The 19,252-nt window shown below is 45.0% G+C and overlaps 1 long non-coding RNA gene across 1 annotated transcript; it reads right to left on the bottom strand.

The window, feature by feature from the left end:
- Nucleotides 1-308: 308 nt before the first annotated feature.
- LOC150001417 (uncharacterized) lies at nucleotides 309-1,807 on the bottom strand. Its single transcript, XR_016513188.1, has 2 exons — nucleotides 1,325-1,807; nucleotides 309-1,207 (listed from the first exon to the last, which is right to left on the bottom strand). It is a non-coding gene; the product is annotated as an uncharacterized LOC150001417 (long non-coding RNA).
- Between the last annotated feature and the right edge of the window lie 17,445 nt (nucleotides 1,808-19,252).

Raw genomic sequence — 19,252 nt, 5'->3', positions numbered from 1 at the left:
AGATTTCTAGGATTATTTAATCTTGCCACACTGAAACTATACCCACTAAACATAATGCCTTCTCCCTCTTCCCCCCAATCCCTGGCAACCACATTTCTGCTTTCTGTTTCTATGATTTTGATTATGTTATCTCTTTTTTTGTTTTGTTTTAGATTGCATAGGTTTATTTTTTATTTTTTGAAGTATATTTTATTGATTATATTGTTACAGTGATCTCTCTATGAATCCTTATTTAACACCCTGGACACGGACCTCAGACACTGTGCATTATGATGGAGAGACTATAAGCCGTCAAAGTGACAAATGTCTATGCAAAATGTTAGTTTAATAAAAGGGGCATCTGCAGAAACTGTACCAAGTTCATGCAGGTGCGTGAGTCTGTGTATTTTCCAGACGTGGCAGAATGGGTCCTAGGCCACGTTTATCGTTTGGATTAGCCATGCTTTGCTACGAGGAATGTTCTTCCTGCGTGTAAAGGAGGGGCAGGCTTGTGAGGTCGCCCACGCCTGGGGCCCAGGCCCTGTGGTCAAGCGCCAGACACTGTCACCAGCTCACGGCCACATTTCTCAGGTTAATCACTTGCACTGAATTTGAAGCCATTTTTTACTTGGAATATTCTAAATGCCTCATTGAGGGCAGTACCTGCAATGTGAGCGAAGCCTCTGGCTTCAAAGTTCAGCTGTTTGAGAGTTATCTGACCGGACAAAAGGTCGCAAGAGATCATTCTCAGCAGGAGGAGTGTCAATCTCCACGTCTCCATGATGGCTGGAAGTGGCTAAAGTGATTCCCCCCCTAAAATTCCCACAAATAAAGGACGCTTACCAGTGGAGGAACGAGTTCTGAGACGCCTTGGCAAAAATGTGGGCAGTGGCCCTCTCCCCGCCTCTCCACAACCAGGCCCGCAGGCTCATCCTCAGTGCGCACCCTCGCGGGGAGGCAGAGGCCACCCCAGGTTGAAGCTCCCACCCCCCACGTTTGGACGAAGGGCATGGAAAGGGCTTCTGGAAATCTCTGCACCTGTGAGGTCACAGCGACGCCCTCACCTCCATCACGACTTGTCTGGTTTCAGCAACAGCTGGGAGACACCCACCTGCCCGGTCTGCGCAGGCGGGGCCCCTGCCATGCTTGGCTGATCGTGGAGCCACCCGTCACACCTGTCCACGGACTTCACAGGGACTTTCCTCTTCTTACAGTTATTTCCGACCTCCTGTGCCAAGGAAACCCGGCAGGCTGAGCTGAGCTTGCAGGGTTTACCTCCGGGGGCCCAGCAGTTTTTACTATTTCTGTGCACTTTGCTCAAACATTGCTCTTTATGAAGACGGACCTGCCAGGGGTTAGGACTCCCACAACGGAGCCGAGGGCCCGCGTCGGCGCACGGACACGGGGGCAGCCTCGACTCTCGCCTCTCCCGTCCTCCCCTTGTCCGCAGAACGAGCTTTCATTCTGACCATCCACCAGCGTTCGGCCCTCCTTGGAAAGGGGGGGGGGGCAGGAAGGGGGATTCGGAGACTCAGTTCCCGGCCTTTGAGGGGCTTCTCCTTCCTGCCGCCCCAGCAGGTGTATCAGGTGTGTCCCTCTGGGTCTCCCTGTGCTGGCTGGTGGGTGACAGCCCCTTGGGCTGGCGCGGGTTCTCTCCTTCGCGCACGATTTACATTTCCCGAGTGTCTCCCTCGAGTTGTGCGCGTCTGCCCGTCGCCAGCTCTTCGCGCAGCGGAGGTCGCTGTCCCCCGGGACCCCCCACGCCGCCGCGCGCCCAGGGCCGGCAGGTCGGACCGGGAATCGTCCAGCGGCCGTGTCGCCGCGGTCGTGCCGGGGCGACCCGGGCGGCCGCGCCCGCCGCCGCGTCGGGGGTCTCGGGTGCGCCCCGCTCGCTTCCCGCTGCGCAGAAACTTTCCTGCTGCCTGGGAGTGGGGCGAGCCGGACCGCCGGGCGCGAGGCGGCGCGCGGGATCAGGGGCGGGGAGCGCGGGACTGGGGCGGGGCGCGGGGCGGCGCGGGGCGGGGCTCGGCGCGTGGCGAGCGGGCGCGGCGCGGGGCGGAGCAGGGCGCGGTCAGGCCCGCGGCGGAGAAGGCGGCGGCCATTGGCTGGGGCGCCATCCGGGGCCTGCTCGTCGCCCGCTCGCTCGCTCGCTCACTCGTCCGCCCGCCCTGAAGGCAGCAGCATGGCGGAGGTGAGCGGGGCCGGCGGGAGGTGGCCGAGCGGCCCGTCGTCCCCTCCGGCCCGGGCGTCCCGTGCCTCCCGCGTCTCCGGCGGCAACCATTGGCTGGGGCGCCATCCGGGGCCTGCTCGGCGCCGCTCGCTCGCCCGCCCGCCCTGAAGGCACGAACATGTGGAAGGTGAGCGGGACGGGCGGGAGGTGGCCGAGCGGCCCGGCGTCCCCTCCGGCCTGGTCGTCCTGGGCGTCCCGGGCCTCCCGGGTCTCCGGCTGCGGCAGCGGGCGCGCGCGGGCCCCCGGCGGGACCAGGCCGCAGCGGGCGGGCGGCGAGCCCCGGGCCGGGGCCGGCGCCGAGTCGTGGCCGCGGGCGGACTGCGGTGCGGCGGCGGGGCCACGACGGTGCCCGCGGGAGGAGCGGCTCCCGGCTGCGGGGTCCGGGCGGCGGGCGCCGAGCGCCGCGGAGTGCGGGAGCCCGAAGGCGCGGGGCGGGCGGACACTGTGCGCGCTGCGCCCCGGGGCCCTGGGCGGCCCTGTCCCCCGGTACCGGTGAGCCCCGGTGAGCCGCGGTGGGGGGCGTCGGGGCGGGACGGGACGCGCGGGAGTGACCAGCGTCTCGGCACTCCGCTCGGGGGATGCGTTCGCTCCTGTCTGGGAAGACGGGCTAGCTGCGCTCTGGCCTCCGCTCGGCCCGGACGGGGGACCCGGGCGCGGGGTGCGCAGGTGCTGGGGGACGAGCGAGGACCATACAGGGGAGCCGGGGGTTCGGGGCTCTGAGATGCAGGGTGGCGCCGGGGTTGCGGACCCCCCTGCTCCGGCGGTGATTCCTTGAGCGCCCTGGCCGGCAGCACCCGCCTGTTCTGATTATGTTATCTTATTTTTAGAGAAGGGGAAGGGAGGGACTGCAATGTGAGAGAGAGACATTGATCAACTGCTCTTCATAGGCACCCTGACTGGGGGCTCAACCCACAGTCCAGGCATGTGCCCTGACTTGAATCGACCTAACGACCCTTCGGTTTGCAAAAACAGGCCCAACCAACTGAACCACCCAGTCTTGTATGCCTCATATGAGTTTAATCATACAGTAGTTGTCCTTTTGTGACTGGCATATTTCACTTATGATGTTGTCAAGGTTCATTCATGTGGTAGGATGTAACAGGATTTCCTTTTTTAAGGTCGCATAATATTCCATTGTATGTATATACCACCTTTTCTATATCCATTCATCTGTTGATGGAGTTTGGGTTGCTTCTACCTCTTGCCTAATGCTATAATGAACATGGGTGTGCAGATATCTTTTGGGGATCCTGCTTTGAATTTTTTTTTTTTTTTAGATTTTATTTACTTTTAGAGAGAAGGGAAGGGAGGGAGAAAGAGAGGGAGGGAGGGAAACATTGATGTATGAGAGAAACAGCAATCGGTTGCCTTTTGCACAGCCCCAACTGGGGACCTGGCTCACAACCTAGGCATGTGCCCTGACTGGGAATCGAACTGGTGACCTTTCGGTTCACAGACCAGTGCTTAGTCCACTGAGCCGCACCAACTAGGGCCTGCTTTGAATTCTTTTGCACGTATACTCAGCAGTGAGATTTATGGATTATAGATGTATCCTAGGAGTTTTTGAGTTTCACGAATTTGTATATCCACTACTATTCTCAGATATTGGGAAGCTTTTGGCCATTATTTTTTCAATTAGGCTCTCTCTTCTTCCTCTGCCTCCTCCTCCTCCTCCTCCTCCTCACCCTTCTGTAGTACATATGTTGTTCGGCTTGATGGTGTCTCACAAATTCCTTAGTTGTCTTCATTTTTCTTCAGTCATTTTGCTTGTTCCTCTGCCTCAGGTACTTGGAAGTACTATATTTGAGTTCACTGAATCTTCTTCCTAGTCAGATTTGATATTGGGTCCTTCTAGTGAATTTTTTAGTTCAGTTATTGTTGTTTTCATTTCAGAATTTCTGTTTGGTTCTTCTTTATAGTTTCTGTCTCTTTATTGATATTCTTATTTTGGTCATGTATTGTTTTCCTAATTGTGTTTAGTTGTCTGTACTCTTTTTAATTCATTAACCATCCTTATGATGGCTATTTTGAATTCTTGGTCTGGCAACTCATATGTCTCTTGCTTTAGGGCCGGTTTCAGGAGATTTAAATGGGTCATCTTTGCTTGTTTGTATGTTTTGTTATCTTTTATTAATATTACAGCATTTAAAAAATCAGCCACGTCTCCCAGACTTTGCAATCCCGTTTCATACAGGGATGACATTCTCTATTCAGCCCTGCTGGAGATTCTGGAGACCTCTCAAACCTACGCTGGGGATGAGTCCTGCCTGGGCGTGTGTGGACTATCCTAATGGAATAGGTTTTGCGATTTGTACCGTGGCGCCGCTGCTGTTACCGTGTGCCATGGTCCTGGAGACCCAGCTAGTGCCTGTCTGTGGTACTGCAGATTCTCGTGCACGTGGCTTGCTTTTGTTCACCGAGACCAAGCTCCCAACCTGGCTCCTGGTTCTTGGCAGTACTTAGTTAGATTCAGGCCAGATTGATACCCACCCCACTGGGCAGCCTACCTAAAAGTCGGAATGTTGGATGTACATTCCTCCGCAGGGAGAAGACGGGGATTGGGTGTTTCCCACAGTCGCACCACACGGAGCCAGGGAGAGGGGCTCTGGAGAGAGAGAACCACGAGTTTTCCTGCCAGGCTGTGATGGGTTTGGTTTTGCGTTAGCCTGGAGTATAAGCACCTCTTAACTGGGTTGCAGATTTTTTACAGAGGCAGTTGGTCCATATATTGCTATTAAATCCAAGTGTCCATGGGGAAAGGAGGGTTGAGGGTTTCCTATTCTTTATTCTTGCACCTCGCTGATATCACCTCCAATAGCTCTAGTTTGAATGAGCTTTGGCTCTGCGTCAGACAATGACTTACCACTTTACATCTATTACTACTTTAATCTTCACAACACTGACTTAGGTACTGTCATGATCCTCATTTTCTAAGTGAGGAAACCAAAATCTAGAACTAGATTATGGGTTTGGAGTTGTTTGTTTGTTTTTGCTTATCAGCGTTTTCTACAATACACATGCATTACCATTGTAACACATGTAGCTCCCATTTTTCCTTATACACATGTAATTTGTGGGATAAAGCATAATAGGATAGAGCGTAACCATTTTAGATGGCAAAGACTTAATTTGGGCAGAATTCTTGACTTAAGTGAAATTCATTCCCCTAGGAATCCATAAGAAGTACTCAAGAAAGATACAGACCTCTTACCCCTCTGCCCCTAAGCTTCCGGCTCCTTCTCCCTCACTCAGCTAGGGAAGAGTGCAGAAACAAGAGCAGACGTTCTTCCCGCTGGCTCGTGGTAGCTGCTTCGCTCTGCTCCCTTCCAGGGCCATCCTTTCAGTTCTGCCTTTTCCACTTTTATTTCCAGCACTTTAAAAAGGAAGAGTTGAAAGCCTTGCAAATATGAGGGAATCTTCCAAGAAGGATGCTTTAAAGAGTGAAATGGGTATATGAGACATTTTACTTGCCCCAAATATTAGTTTATGTTGATAATTATTATTGAAGAAGAAACTGCAATAGTACTCATGAAAGGCTGATTAATATAACAAGATACCACTTGATGCCTATTAAATGGGCAAAAATTAAAATCCAACAATAACAGACATTGAAGTTATAATGTAGAGACTTGTGAGCTGTTGCTAGGAGTGTGGGTTGGTGTGAGCATGTAAGAGAGCCATCTGGCAACATCTAGCAACGTCAAAGATGCACACCCTTACAGCCTAGCAGCTCCGCTCCTCCGCAGAACCCTCGCTCTTCAAAGTGTGGTCGTGGGACCAGCAGCGGCAACGCCACCTGTGAGCTGAATACAAACGCAGACCCTCAGGCCCCGTTTCAGACCTACTGAATCATAGACTGCATTTTAACAAGATCCACCGGATGACTGTACATGAACACAGGGGTGCGCAAAAGGAGGATTACAGTTGGGAGTATGAGAAAGAGTTCATTCTTGTTTGTTTATTATTGTATTACTTACTATTAGTGTTAGCCTACTTTTGCCCACCCCTGTATATGAGAAACTGTTGCATTTGGAAGAAAGAGACCAGTATAAAACTACATAGTATTGTTTGTAATAGCATTTCTCACAGCCTCTCACTGGCTCTGATCAGGGCTGCGTACCCATCCTGGATCAGTCACGGAATACGCAAAGCCTCTTCTGATATCCTGACCAAACTGATTCAAAGAGCTACCTCCTTTTAACAGCTGTGTAGTATTCCATTGTACCAATGTATCATAATTTACCTAACCTCTCCTTTGCTGACGGTCATTCAGGTTTCCCCAGCGATTTACTAACACAACCGGTGCAGGATGCCGTTTTTTGGACCTTGCCCACGACACACACACACACAGTTCTTTCTTTACCAACCTCAACGAGCACATGACTGCTGAATTGTGCCTTTTGTGTTTTTAAGGAACTTTCCATCTCACCACCAACATGTCACATTGAATATCCCTGTGACTGCTTTGAGGAAGAGCAGTCGGGAGGGGACTGGAGGCTGCAATGTCTAGACTTTTTCTTCATTGTCTTCTGTTCACCAAATGCAGTCCACCTGTCACTAGAGAGGCTCTATGAAACTTCCCCTAAATTAGGGGGAAAGCTTCAGATGTCCATGGAGGCCCCACTTGCCTACTAATTTCTCTGGATCTCCTGGGGACGGGGGCACCTGTCCCCTCACCTCTTCTGCCTTGTAGCTTCCGCTTTCACCACAACAGTGCAGAACTGGTAAAAACCTTGGCGTTTCCAATTGCCCTTCTCTTGCTATTGTCTAAGGGCCACTATAACTCAGGCCACGAAGAAAGCTACTTCCACAGCCCACAACCTCTACCCTCAAAGAGGTGATGTTACCCCAGGCCAATGCCTGGCTCCTCAGTCCTTGTCTCAGTCCTCTGGCTTTGTGGTGGTCTTGCCTCTCCCACAATGCCCTTATCCTGCCAACCCATCACCCTGAAGCCATGAATCTGCACTTCAGACAAACTGCAGCATCTCTCAGAAGTATGTCCTATGTCCTTTCTGCTTCTGGTGTCTGATTTTTTTTTTTTTTATATCACTTTACAATTGTCTCTGGGCTAGCCTCAGTTTTGAAGTCCTAGAACTTAGCTCTAACATGGTCCAGATCTTGAGTTAATACCCAATAACCTTTCCCATCCTTGTTTTATTGCTGGTAAACAAGCTCGCTCTCCCTTGGCCTGGCAGAAATTTTATTTTTCTCTTTCGCCTTCACATGCTCAGTTGTGCCATAGTAAAACAACACCAATCCCATTTTTAACCCTTACAACAGAGGCCTTCCTCCTCCTCCTCTTCCTCCTCCTCCCTGCCCCCCACGACCAGCACAGGGTGAAAAGAGACTGAAATATTCTCTCTCCAGCCCCTTTTGGATGGGATCCCCACCCTCTCCATCACCATTCTTAGTTCCACAGGGGTCCCCAGTGAAACTCCCAGCCCACTTTGGAATACAGTCTTCCCTCAGACCACAACATTTGCTGATCTTTTAGAAAAAAAAAAAAAACACGACATTCCTTTACTGGCACTTGATAAACTGAATGAACTTATAACTTCAGCATTGCTTCTAAAGGACTTTGTAAATGCTGTACTATTGGCATTAGTAAACGTAATTGTTTTAGAGACTCCGTTTTACCAGCAGCAGCCTCGAAACAGAAGCAAGAATGGCCTGCAAGTTATACTCATACACCCTAACCTTCTGATTATTTTGGTTCTCCAAAACCTAATTTTTTCCCTAGATGTGTGTACATTATTTATCCTTTATCCTGTGACAGTAGCACTTTATTTCAGCACAGCTCCCTAAATCCCATTTAAGCAAGCGATTTAGACGAAAGCAGTGCACAAGGAAACTTGAAGCAAAATTACTAAGTAATGTTTGAAGCAGAAGAGACACCAGCTGGCCTCCTTACCAAATTTAGAAGGTGGAACTGATATACAAGAGTCTGCTGATTGCATTGATTTGGGGGGTCAATTACATTTATGGCATTCAATGACAGGAATGACAGAAGCCAGGAAGACCCTGCTCTCGCTCATGCTGGTGAAAGCATCATGGTGGTTCATCACAGTTCAGTCATGGGATGTCTAATCCTCACCCATTCTTCTTCCTGCAATATTTCAAATAATGTGCCACAGGCGAAGTAAGTTAACTTAGTGGCTGGCTTTCTGGGCTCCCTGTTTCCTGCATAATTGGTGGACTAATTATGTTGCATTTGGGTATCAGAGAAGACCGTAGGACATTTATCTGCTCAGTGGACAGTGAGTTGATTTGGATTTGTTTCCGTCAAGAAAGCCGGTAGTTAATGGGCGTCCCGAAAGGGGCTGGGCACAGCCCAGCCCACGGTCTCCTTCTGCCATTTTCTCCTGCGTGTGAGGCGCTGGGCTGGTGTCTGATGAGCGAACAAAGGCAGGAGGGGCTTGGTTCTGGTGTTGCCAAGCAACGAGTTTCAGGTAGAACTTAACGTGTCAAAGCTACAGTGTCTGTGAGTGGCAGTGGTTGGGAGACTTGCCGTAGGGCGACCCAGACGCCGCCTTGCTTTTGTACACTCCTATGAGTAGTTGTTTTTTTTGGCCCTTGACTCAAATATAATTTTTACTCAACGTTGCTTCCAGGGAGAGGCTAGCAACCAGGGTCCGAGTCAGGGCTCCTAATTCTGGGGAAGTCGCGAACTTCTTTGGAAATATAGTAAAAGCGTACAGAGCCATTGCTCAGACGCACATGTTCATAAAATTTGGGGTAAAATTGGGAGGATAGGATACCCAATGAAGACCTCTGGGCGCCGAGGGAACGGGGCGTGGAAGGACACGTCGACTTGCTCCCCGGGCCTAAGCCCTTTCCGAAGGGTTCAGAATATTTCATTAAATCAGTTATGGATGGTGCGAACAGCGCTGTCTTCGAAGAAAGGTAAGACACGAAAACACAATACAACACAAGACTTTAAAGGTAAGATGTATTTATCTTTTCTTAAAATTGGAACTTCGTCCTGAAAGGTGTCGCAGGATGCTGGCTCCCCCTGACGCACTCTCCCGCCCTTTCAGCCTTGGGATAGTCGCATTGTGGCTTTCACACCTGTTGCCTCTTCTTGAGGACAGTCTGTGTGCATTACCACAATAGGTCTAAGGAAATATCCCAAACCAAAAATGAGGGCTCGGGGTCGGGTAAATGTGAATGGACTTCCACTAAACACGGGGTGTCATAGTTGACATTCTGTGGAGACTCTCTAAATGTAGTGATTAGAAAATAAACGATGAGTGGATAGGTTAATTGAGGGAAAAATGTGTAATGAACTGTGTCAAAGAAACAGTTATTTAGCTACCTGCAGCAAGTGAATGCTTCTGGCATTAATAAGTGTGAAGGCCCAAAGCTGTCTTCAAAAGATGACTTGAATTTCTTCAGCTGTGTCATTCGCCAACGGATTTAAAGCTTTAGAATAAGAGAATGCTATTAATCCCTACTTGAGGGATCTGGTTCAGCTATCTGCTGCCTTTTCTCTTTGGTTTTAGTAAGTAGTTTTAGAGTTGGGAGATCAGTTTTCATAAGGAGTATATTTCCCATCACTCCACTTGTTATTACACTTAATGGAATATCTCCAATTCAGTGAGAAACAAGGTGAATTATCTTAGACCCCACTAGAAAATGATGAGTAGTTGAGACAGTTCAAGTGATAACTGGAGACAGAAAGGATAGTCTTGTTGGCTCATTTTGGTGGTTATGAAACATTAGTAATATGCTCGTAATAGAGAAACTCAAATGCATTATTCCCATGTGAATTCCCTTTATAATCTCCCCCTGAAAGATCCATGGGTATGTGTTTTCCGAAAGGGAAGACTGAAATAGATTTCAGCATCTATTCAAGGACAGAAGGTGGAATCTAATTGTTTATGCTCAACAGACTTTTTCATACACGCCCCATCTTTCAGAGGTTATTACTATATCGGGCCCAGTGGGAAAGCCAAGACTGAGAAAGAGAGCTTTTGATCCTGAAGGAATTCATGATTTAGGATATATGCCTTCCATCCACTCCACCATCAAGCAGTTATTCACTTAATAAGCCTATGTCAGCTGAACTTAGCAACACATCATTATTTTTCTAGAGCTAACAGTCCCCTCCATCTTGTTAAACAGAAATGCAGTTAGGCCATTATGCGATCTGTTGATATTACACTGAACTATATAAGTCAGAATGAAGAATTTTGTGACTTTCTGTAAGTGGAAGTGTTGGATCTTTGCATAATGTCTGTATGGAATAAGCAAAATATAATGATGTTTTCAGAGATTTAAAAGATGAATTGCCAGTAAAATTGTTTTGTTTTATTGTTTATTCCAGGTCGTGCCAGACGTGGGCGCAATGCCACGAGCCAGAGATACTCCAGTAGTATCAAACCATCCAGCTTGTCCCAATCTACAGGGTGCGCGGGCAGCCGAGAGCAAGGGAAGTCATCTTCCGGTTCTTCCGATTCCGGAGCTTCAACTGACGGGAACGGGGCATTTGGAGCACCTCAGAACCCATTTGCTTCTTCACCCAGCTCCTACGCACCGAAAGACGAAAACGAATTCCTGTAAGTGAAAGCCCTCAGAAAAGTTACCCATTCGCTTGCTTTTCGAAAAGAAGTAATACATTATCTAAAAATTGGAATAAGCAGAAAGTACCCATGATCCTATCCCTCAGAGGTAACCACGTTTTGCGCGCACATATACATGTAATATAATGGGTGTAATACATATCGTACTAGATCTTATTTCGCTTAAAAATGTGTCATCTTTCCGTATCAGTACAGTGTCTTCTCAGAGCTCAGTGTGCTTTTTCCACTTTGTTGATAACGCTGTATTGTGAATAGCTTTGTAAGGTAGTCCTGCTTAATTAAATCTGTTGTAAGTTATGAGACCTTTAAAAAGGATGAGGTAATTTAAAGCAACTTGTGATAATTTAAAGCAACTTGTGATCTTAGAGGTCACATATCATCTCATATTTTTCTTTCTAAAACTTTTACTTCATTTGCCTCATTCAAATTGGTTTCATTTGGTTTCCTTCGTTATTGTAGAGTAAATTCCTTATCATTTCTCGAGAACATCTGTAGTAGAATTTGTGACTGGTACCAAAACGGTGCCTGGCTCTCTGTAACTTCCCTCGGCTCCTGGCTTCTAGGACAGAACATCAATATAGGTATTTGTTGGTCTTTTACTTCCATAAATTAGAAGTCGGTCAGTAGTAAACATTTTGAGCCATGTACCATATACTACTGACGTTTCAAAAGAAGAAAAGAAACAAATGAACCCGTTCTTCCTATATTTGATGTTACAGAAACCCTAAATTGAGTATAGATTCTCTGTAGTATCTGTGATTTTATTAACCATAGCATTCTGGACGGCATAGGAGGGGATTTAATTTAGAGCAGATACTATCCACAGCTTTGCCAACCAATGAACTGCATGGCTGTGGGTCTCTTCACCCGTTTGCAAAATGTGAGAATTAGACAAAATGTTCTCTAAAAATGTGATGTTTCTATATTACGGAGTGCTTCCTGTCTTTCCCAGTTAAATACTCGTTGATGTGGATGGTAATGAACAAAAACCATTAAAGTTGTGTTGTGTATTTTATTATATCTTAGTTCTTTAATCTATGTATGACACAGTTGTTCTCAATGAAATGAATTAGCGAATGGTTCCGTGTACTGCAAAAGCAAAATTATGAACTTCTTTAATATTGTATCTATCACATGAAATGTAGTTTATAGTTCTGTAACTTCTGCTTTAAAGGACACTTGAGAAAACATAACGAGAAACCTAAAATTATATATTTACTACAATTTAACATTTCAATCATTGAAAATGAGAAAAAGATAAATTTTAATAAGCAGATGAAAACTATTTTCTTTTTCTTTGTCAGGGACGAAATGGGAAAAGATGTGGCCGTTTGGGAGTCCTCTGGTCAGTGGCCGTTCTCCGTTTATTCACCAGGGGGAAACGTATCTAGCATTTCAGGTAACTGAGAAATTGTACATTTTTAAACTACGTTTTACGACTCTCATTCTCTAAAAGCGAGACCATGCCAAATAAAGAAATGAACCACAAACTTAGCTGTAGTTAGGAGAGGTTGGACATTCTTTAAAGTGCCTGAGCATTGCAGCAGAACTTCATGATTCGGAGATTGAGGTTGAAAGGTATAGTTCTTTTAAGATATGTGGTTCTCATGAGAAAATAGTAACATCAGGACCCACCACAGTTCTAATTCTGTAAGCCCAAGCAGAGGCTCTACTCTCTTGGCTCTCCATAGGTACCCCTTCAGAACCTCTTGGCTGCCTGCGGTGAATAGAAGAGTCATATCCTGCCTGCCACGAAGGCCTTAGCTGTCTGATTCTGCTTGCTCTTTCTTCCCTGTCTTTCCTTTTAAGGGTAGTTGTTTTTCATAAAGCATGTGAAGGCCTATCCTGGAGATAATGTTTGAAGGTCAGGAGCTTTAGCTGGGCTGCAGGGATAACACTTCTGTAGAATACTCCTTCCCTTCCCATTTTCTTTTGTCTAGAGTTTCTAAAGCTCCTTCTGGGCTGAAACCTAAACTGCCACACCGCCAAGCCCACCTGGCTGGTTCTGAGTGAATAGCAGGCTCCTAGCGGACGACAGTCCTTGCACTCCCTCAGAACTCTGGCATCTGTACTCTGTCTCAGCTCTGCCTGCTCATTCTCTGCAAGCATTTGCATCACACCGCTCCTCAGTTGCTTCGGTACTCATTCAACAGATCCTTACCGAATTTCTTTAGTGCCAGGCCCTATTCTAAGTGCTGGGGATATGTTGGTGAGCAAGATAGGCAAGATCCCTCCCTTATGAAGCTTATGTTCTTGAGGGAAGGAGACAATAAGTAAAACAAGGAAATAAGAGAACTCCAGCTGGTGATTTTTCTGTAAAGAAAATAAAGAAGTATTGGCCTTGTAAAATCAGTTCAGCATTGAACCTAATGCCTATCGAATGCCCTAAAGCAGTTCCTCCCAAGTGTGGGACGTAGATCCCTATGTCGGGTTGCCGGATAAAATATGGGGTGCCCAGTGAAGCTTCAATTTTAGGTAAACAAAGAATAATATTTTAGCATATGAACAACCCATGTAACATTGGTGACATATTTATACTACAAGTGTGTGTGTCTGAAATTCAAATTGAACTGGGCATCCTGTATTATTATTTGCTCAATTTGGCAACCCTGTTCCTGAGACCCTTGCAGGAGCTGTACAAGTTCAAAAATCTTTTCATAATAATACTAATGCATGAGTTGCCATTTTCACTGTGTTGACATTTGCACAGTTGAAGCAAAAAAAATCGATGAGTAAAGCCCCTTATATCTTAGTGTAAATCAAGCTAGAAACAATAAACCGTAGTCACAAAGTCTAACAGTAGTCAGTGAAAAAGATTAATGTCATTTTGGCTTAAGATTATGTCCGAAATGAAATGGTAGAAGTTTTTCATTTTATGAGATCTTGACCTCTGAGTGCAAACCTTTTTTACTATACTGTGTGACCAAATGGGAAGCACACACAAAGTTGTTTCTGCCACATGAACTCAAGTGCGATGGGTATTGGAAGGGAAAGTCCTGGTGTGCTCGTTTGACTTGGGAGCTGAACCAGCCACTTTTTCCCCCCACAGAACAATGGCTAATGAAAGAATAAGTGGCAACTACGGTTATTTTGACTCAGGCCAATGCTCAATGCCACCGAGCTTCACCAAATTCCTAAAGACAATAAATAATATTCACTTTTAATTTTTGCCAGTCTGATAAGTAAAGGCTTTTATCTTAATTTTCAGTTGTATTTTTAAATTGAACTTTTTTACTTCATTTATTTATTGGCTCTTTGAAATTTTTGCGAGTTGGCTGTTTGTTGTTTTTGCTCATATTAACTTATTCTTCTCAGTGATTTTGTAAGAACTCTTAATGTGTTAACATCAGTTCTTCTCCTGTCATGTCGCAATTCTGGTTTTCCCAGCTTATCATCTGCGTTTTAATTTTGCTTATTATAGTTTGACGTAGAGAGTATTTTTCTACATAGAAATTTGAATGTATGTGTAGTCAACTTTCTTTTTCTGTTACTTCTTCCTCTCCATTTATATTTAGAAAAAGAATTTCCCCTTCAAAGATTATAGCCAACTACATTTTATTCTAATTTTTTCCTTATGATTATGAAAATTTTCTGATATCAACATTAGTGCACTTTCTTGTCTAGCCCCTTTAGCTTGACTATTCTATCAAAAACATTGGCATTTATTTTAAAGATTCCAATTGATTTCTCCCTTCAGGTTTCACTGACATTTCACCAGAGGAGCTGAGACTTGAATACCATAACTGCTTAGCCAGCAACAACTTACAACATTATGTAAGTTTGTTTCCTGTTCATCTACCTCAATAACAGATTAACTGTGAATTACTATCTTCTCCATATTTAGAGGCTTGCTTGTTTTGGTAAAGTGGGTGAGGTCTACAGTTATTTTCAAGACAAGGCTATTTTTATTTTCTAAGTTACTTTATTGGAAATTGATTGGTTATCCAAAATGGTGATAATGTACTTTGACCGTAGTAACTAGGAATGTCACCATTTCATTACGAACTCTCCCAACAATCGGTCCCGGAAATCAAACCCTTTCATCAGTTGGCAAACACTTAGAGAGCATCTCTTAGGTGCAGACACTGTGATGAATGTTAGAAAAACAAAGTTAAACAAAGCAGTCGATTATATAGATTAACATTCTCACATGTCAAATATCAAAAATTAAAAAGCTCAGCTTGAGGAAGTTTGTGCTAAAGGAAATGACAAACTCTTTTGTTGTTGTCTACAGTCATGATCATGCGTTTTAACTGGCACACACGCTCTTCTCCCACCCAAATATAACTAACTGTGTGCCGCCAGGTACTTGTGCTTCTGAACCGGGTGATTCAAGGAGCTGGAGAACAGGCAGAGGGGACTAGAGCTGGAATATCTTTGGCAAACAGGGGCGGGTCAATGCGAACTTTACAAGTGATGGGCCGTAAAAATGTTTCATAAACTTTCTGTAATTTTGGCAAAGATGTGAAGTTGTTTGAGAGATGAAAATAAACACTCGATATTGACTCGTTATTTTTCTGTCTTCTCTCTCCAGCTAAATTCCACCCAACGGTTAAGAAATCAGTGGAGGAACAGGGTAAATGGACTGAAAAGTCTAAACACATCACCTAAAACAGCTTTGGTGAGTACCTGAAAGTTTGCTGAAGGGAAGTGTCTTTCTTATCTATTGCTTTTTTTGCAAGAATTTTACTTTCAATTTGGAAAGCACACTTAAAATTTTCTGTCAAGCCCTGGCTGGTATTGATGTTTCTCTCCCTCTCTTTCTCCCTCCGTTCCTCTCTCTCTAAAAGTAAATAAATAAAATCTTTAAGAAAACATGTAGGTCGGCCTATAGATACTGAAATGTGTTATTAAAAATTATTTTTCTCAATTTAGTATGTATTCATTGAAATTTAGAAAACAAAAAATTTTAAAGGTTTTGTTTACTTTTTTTAGCAAGAGGGGAAGGGAGAGGAACATCAATGTGCAAGAGAGAGATTGGTCAGTTGCCTCTTACAATGCCCCTACCCGGGGATGTGGCCCACAATCCAGGCACGTGCCCTGACCGGGAATCGAACCGGCGACCATTTGGTTTTCAGGCCGGCACTCAATCCGCCGAGCCACACTAGCCAGGGCTAGGAAAAATTTAAAAGCATAACTAAAATTAAAACCGTAATTCATCAGCCATTAACTCTTATTCTTTGAGGCTGGTGTACTTTTTTCTGTCTGTATTCCTATTGTGGGCATTTTTCTATGTTAAACATGTCACGTTTTTAAGTACATACTTTAAATTTTTAATTTGGCTCTAAAGTACATATATAGAAAGGTACTTGAGAATTTTTCAGCAGGTACTTTATTATGTGCCCTTTCTTATAGCTCTCTGACGATACAGAGAATGGAATAAATGAAGCACCCTCTACATCTGGATCTGGGAGTAGGCAAACAGCAGCATTTGGATGCCCAGGTAAGTGATAAAGTAATGCAGGACTTCACTGATTTGGAAAAACAGGGTTTTATAGGTTTCAAGTTGCAAAACCTGAAGGGATGTTAAGCACCATTTTAAGTCAGCCTTGCAGAGTCGACCGCCTTCCATAATGGAGCTTGAGAGAATTTGATTCATCAAGCCTTAGTGAAAGGGGGGCCAGAATGGGCTGGGCTGTTGTTTGGAAGACCCTTTGGATGGTGCGAAAAGCGCTGTCTTCGAAGAGAGGTAAGACACGAAAGCAGAATACAACACTTAAGACTTCAAAGGTAAGATGGAGTTTTCTTTTCTTAGAATTGGAACTTCGTCCTGAAAGGTGTCGCAGGACGCTGGCTCCCCCCGACGCACTCCCCCGCCCTTTCAGCCTTGGGATAGTCGCACTGTGGCTTCACACCTGTTGCCTCTTCTTGAGGATGGGCTGGGCTGTTCTTTGGAAGACCCTGTGGATGGTGCGAAAAGCGCTGTCTTCGAAGAGAGGTAAGACACGAAAGCAGAATACAACACTTAAGACTTCAAAGGTAAGATGGCGTTTTCTTTTCTTAGAATTGGAACTTCATCCTGAAAGGTGTCGCAGGATGCTGGCTCCCCCGACGCACTCTCCCGCCCTTTCAGCCTTGGGATAGTCGCACTGTGGCTTCACACCTGTTGCCTCTTCTTGAGGACAGTCTGTGTGCATTACCACACTAGGTCTAAGGAAATATCCCAAACCAAAAATGAGGGCTCGGCGTCGGGTAAATGTGAATGGACTTCCACTAACCACGGGATGTCATAGTTGACATTCTGTGGAGACTCACTAAATGTAGTGATTAGAAAATAAACGATGAGTGGATAGGTTAATCGAGGGAAAATGTGTAATGAACTGTGTCAAAGAAACAGTTATTTAGCTACCTGCAGCAAGTGAATGCTTCTGGCATTAATAAGTGTGAAGGCCCAAAGCTGTCTTCAAAAGATGACTTGAATTTCTTCAGCTGTGTCATTCGCCAACGGATTTAAAGCTTTAGAATAAGAGAATGCTATTAATCCCTACTTGAGGGATCTGGTTCAGCTATCTGCTGCCTTTTCTCTTTGGTTTTAGTAAGTAGTTTTAGAGTTGGGAGATCAGTTTTCATAAGGAGTATATTTCCCATCACTCCACTTGTTATTACACTTAATGGAATATCTCCAATTCAGTGAGAAACAAGGTGAATTATCTTAGACCCCACTAGAAAATGATGAGTAGTTGAGACAGTTCAAGTGATAACTGGAGACAGAAAGGATAGTCTTGTTGGCTCATTTTGGTGGTTATGAAACATTAGTAATATGCTCGTAATAGAGAAACTCAAATGCATTATTCCCATGTGAATTCCCTTTATAATCTCCCCCTGAAAGATCCATGGGTATGTGTTTTCCGAAAGGGAAGACTGAAATAGATTTCAGCATCTATTCAAGGACAGAAGGTGGAATCTAATTGTTTATGCTCAACAGACTTTTTCATACACGCCCCATCTTTCAGAGGTTATTACTATATCGGGCCCAGTGGGAAAGCCAAGACTGAGAAAGAGAGCTTTTGATCCTGAAGGAATTCATGATTTAGGATATATGCCTTCCATCCACTCCACCATCAAGCAGTTATTCACTTAATAAGCCTATGTCAGCTGAACTTAGCAACACATCATTATTTTTCTAGAGCTAACAGTCCCCTCCATCTTGTGAAACAGAAATGCAGTTAGGCCGTTATGCGATCTGTTGATATTACACTGAACTATGTAAGTCAGAATGAAGAGTTTTGTGACTTTCCGTAAGTGGACGTGTTGGATCTTTGCATAATGTCTGTATGGAATAAGCAAAATATAATGATGTTTTCAGAGGTTTAAAAGATGAATTGCCGGTAAAATCGTTTTGTTTTATTGTTTATTCCAGGTCGTGCCAGACGTGGGCGCAATGCCACGAGCCAGAGATACTCCAGTAGCATGAAACCATCCAGCTTGTCCCAATCTACAGGGTGCGCGGGCAGCCGAGAGCAAGGGAAGTCATCTTCCGGTTCTTCCGATTCCGGAGCTTCAACTGACGGGAACGGGGCATTTGGAGCACCTCAGAACCCATTTGCTTCTTCACCCAGCTCTTACGCACCGAAAGACGAAAACGAATTCCTGTAAGTGAAAGCCCTCAGAAAAGTTACCCATTCGCTTGCTTTTCGAAAAGAAGTAATACATTATCTAAAAATCGGAATAAGCAGAAAGTACCCATGATCCTATCCCTCAGAGATAACCACGTTTTGCGCGCATATATACACGTAATATAATGGGTGTAATACATATCGTACTAGATCTTATTTCGCTTAAAAATGCGTCATCTTTCCGTATCAGTACAGTGTCTTCTCAGAGCTCAGTGTGCTTTTTCCACTGTGTTGATAACGCTGTATTGTGAATAGCTTTGTAAGGTAGTCCTGCTTAATTAAATCTGTTGTAAGTTATGAGACCTTTAAAAAGGATGAGGTAATTTAAAGCAACTTGTGATAATTTAAAGCAACTTGTGATCTTAGAGGTCACATATCATCTCATATTTTTCTTTCTAAAACTTTTACTTCATTTGCCTCATTCAAATTGGTTTCATTTGGTTTCCTTCGTTATTGTAGAGTAAATTCCTTATCATTTCTCGAGAACATCTGTAGTAGAATTTGTGACTGGTACCAAAACGGTGCCTGGCTCTCTGTAACTTCCCTCGGCTCCTGGCTTCTAGGACAGAACATCAATATAGGTATTTGTTGGTCTTTTACTTCCATAAATTAGAAGTCGGTCAGTAGTAAACATTTTGAGCCATGTACCATATACTACTGACGTTTCAAAAGAAGAAAAGAAACAAATGAACCCGTTCTTCCTATATTTGATGTTACAGAAACCCTAAATTGAGTATAGATTCTCTGTAGTATCTGTGATTTTATTAACCATAGCATTCTGGACGGCATAGGAGGGGATTTAATTTAGAGCAGATACTATCCACAGCTTTGCCAACCAATGAACT

The sequence above is a fragment of the Furipterus horrens genome, unplaced genomic scaffold (genome assembly GCF_987537825.1).
Source record: "Furipterus horrens unplaced genomic scaffold, mFurHor1.1.pri manual_scaffold_9, whole genome shotgun sequence".
Classification (NCBI taxonomy): Eukaryota; Metazoa; Chordata; class Mammalia; order Chiroptera; family Furipteridae; genus Furipterus; species Furipterus horrens.
Note: the sequence above shows the minus strand (reverse complement) of the source record. Positions and strands in the feature narration are given on the sequence as shown.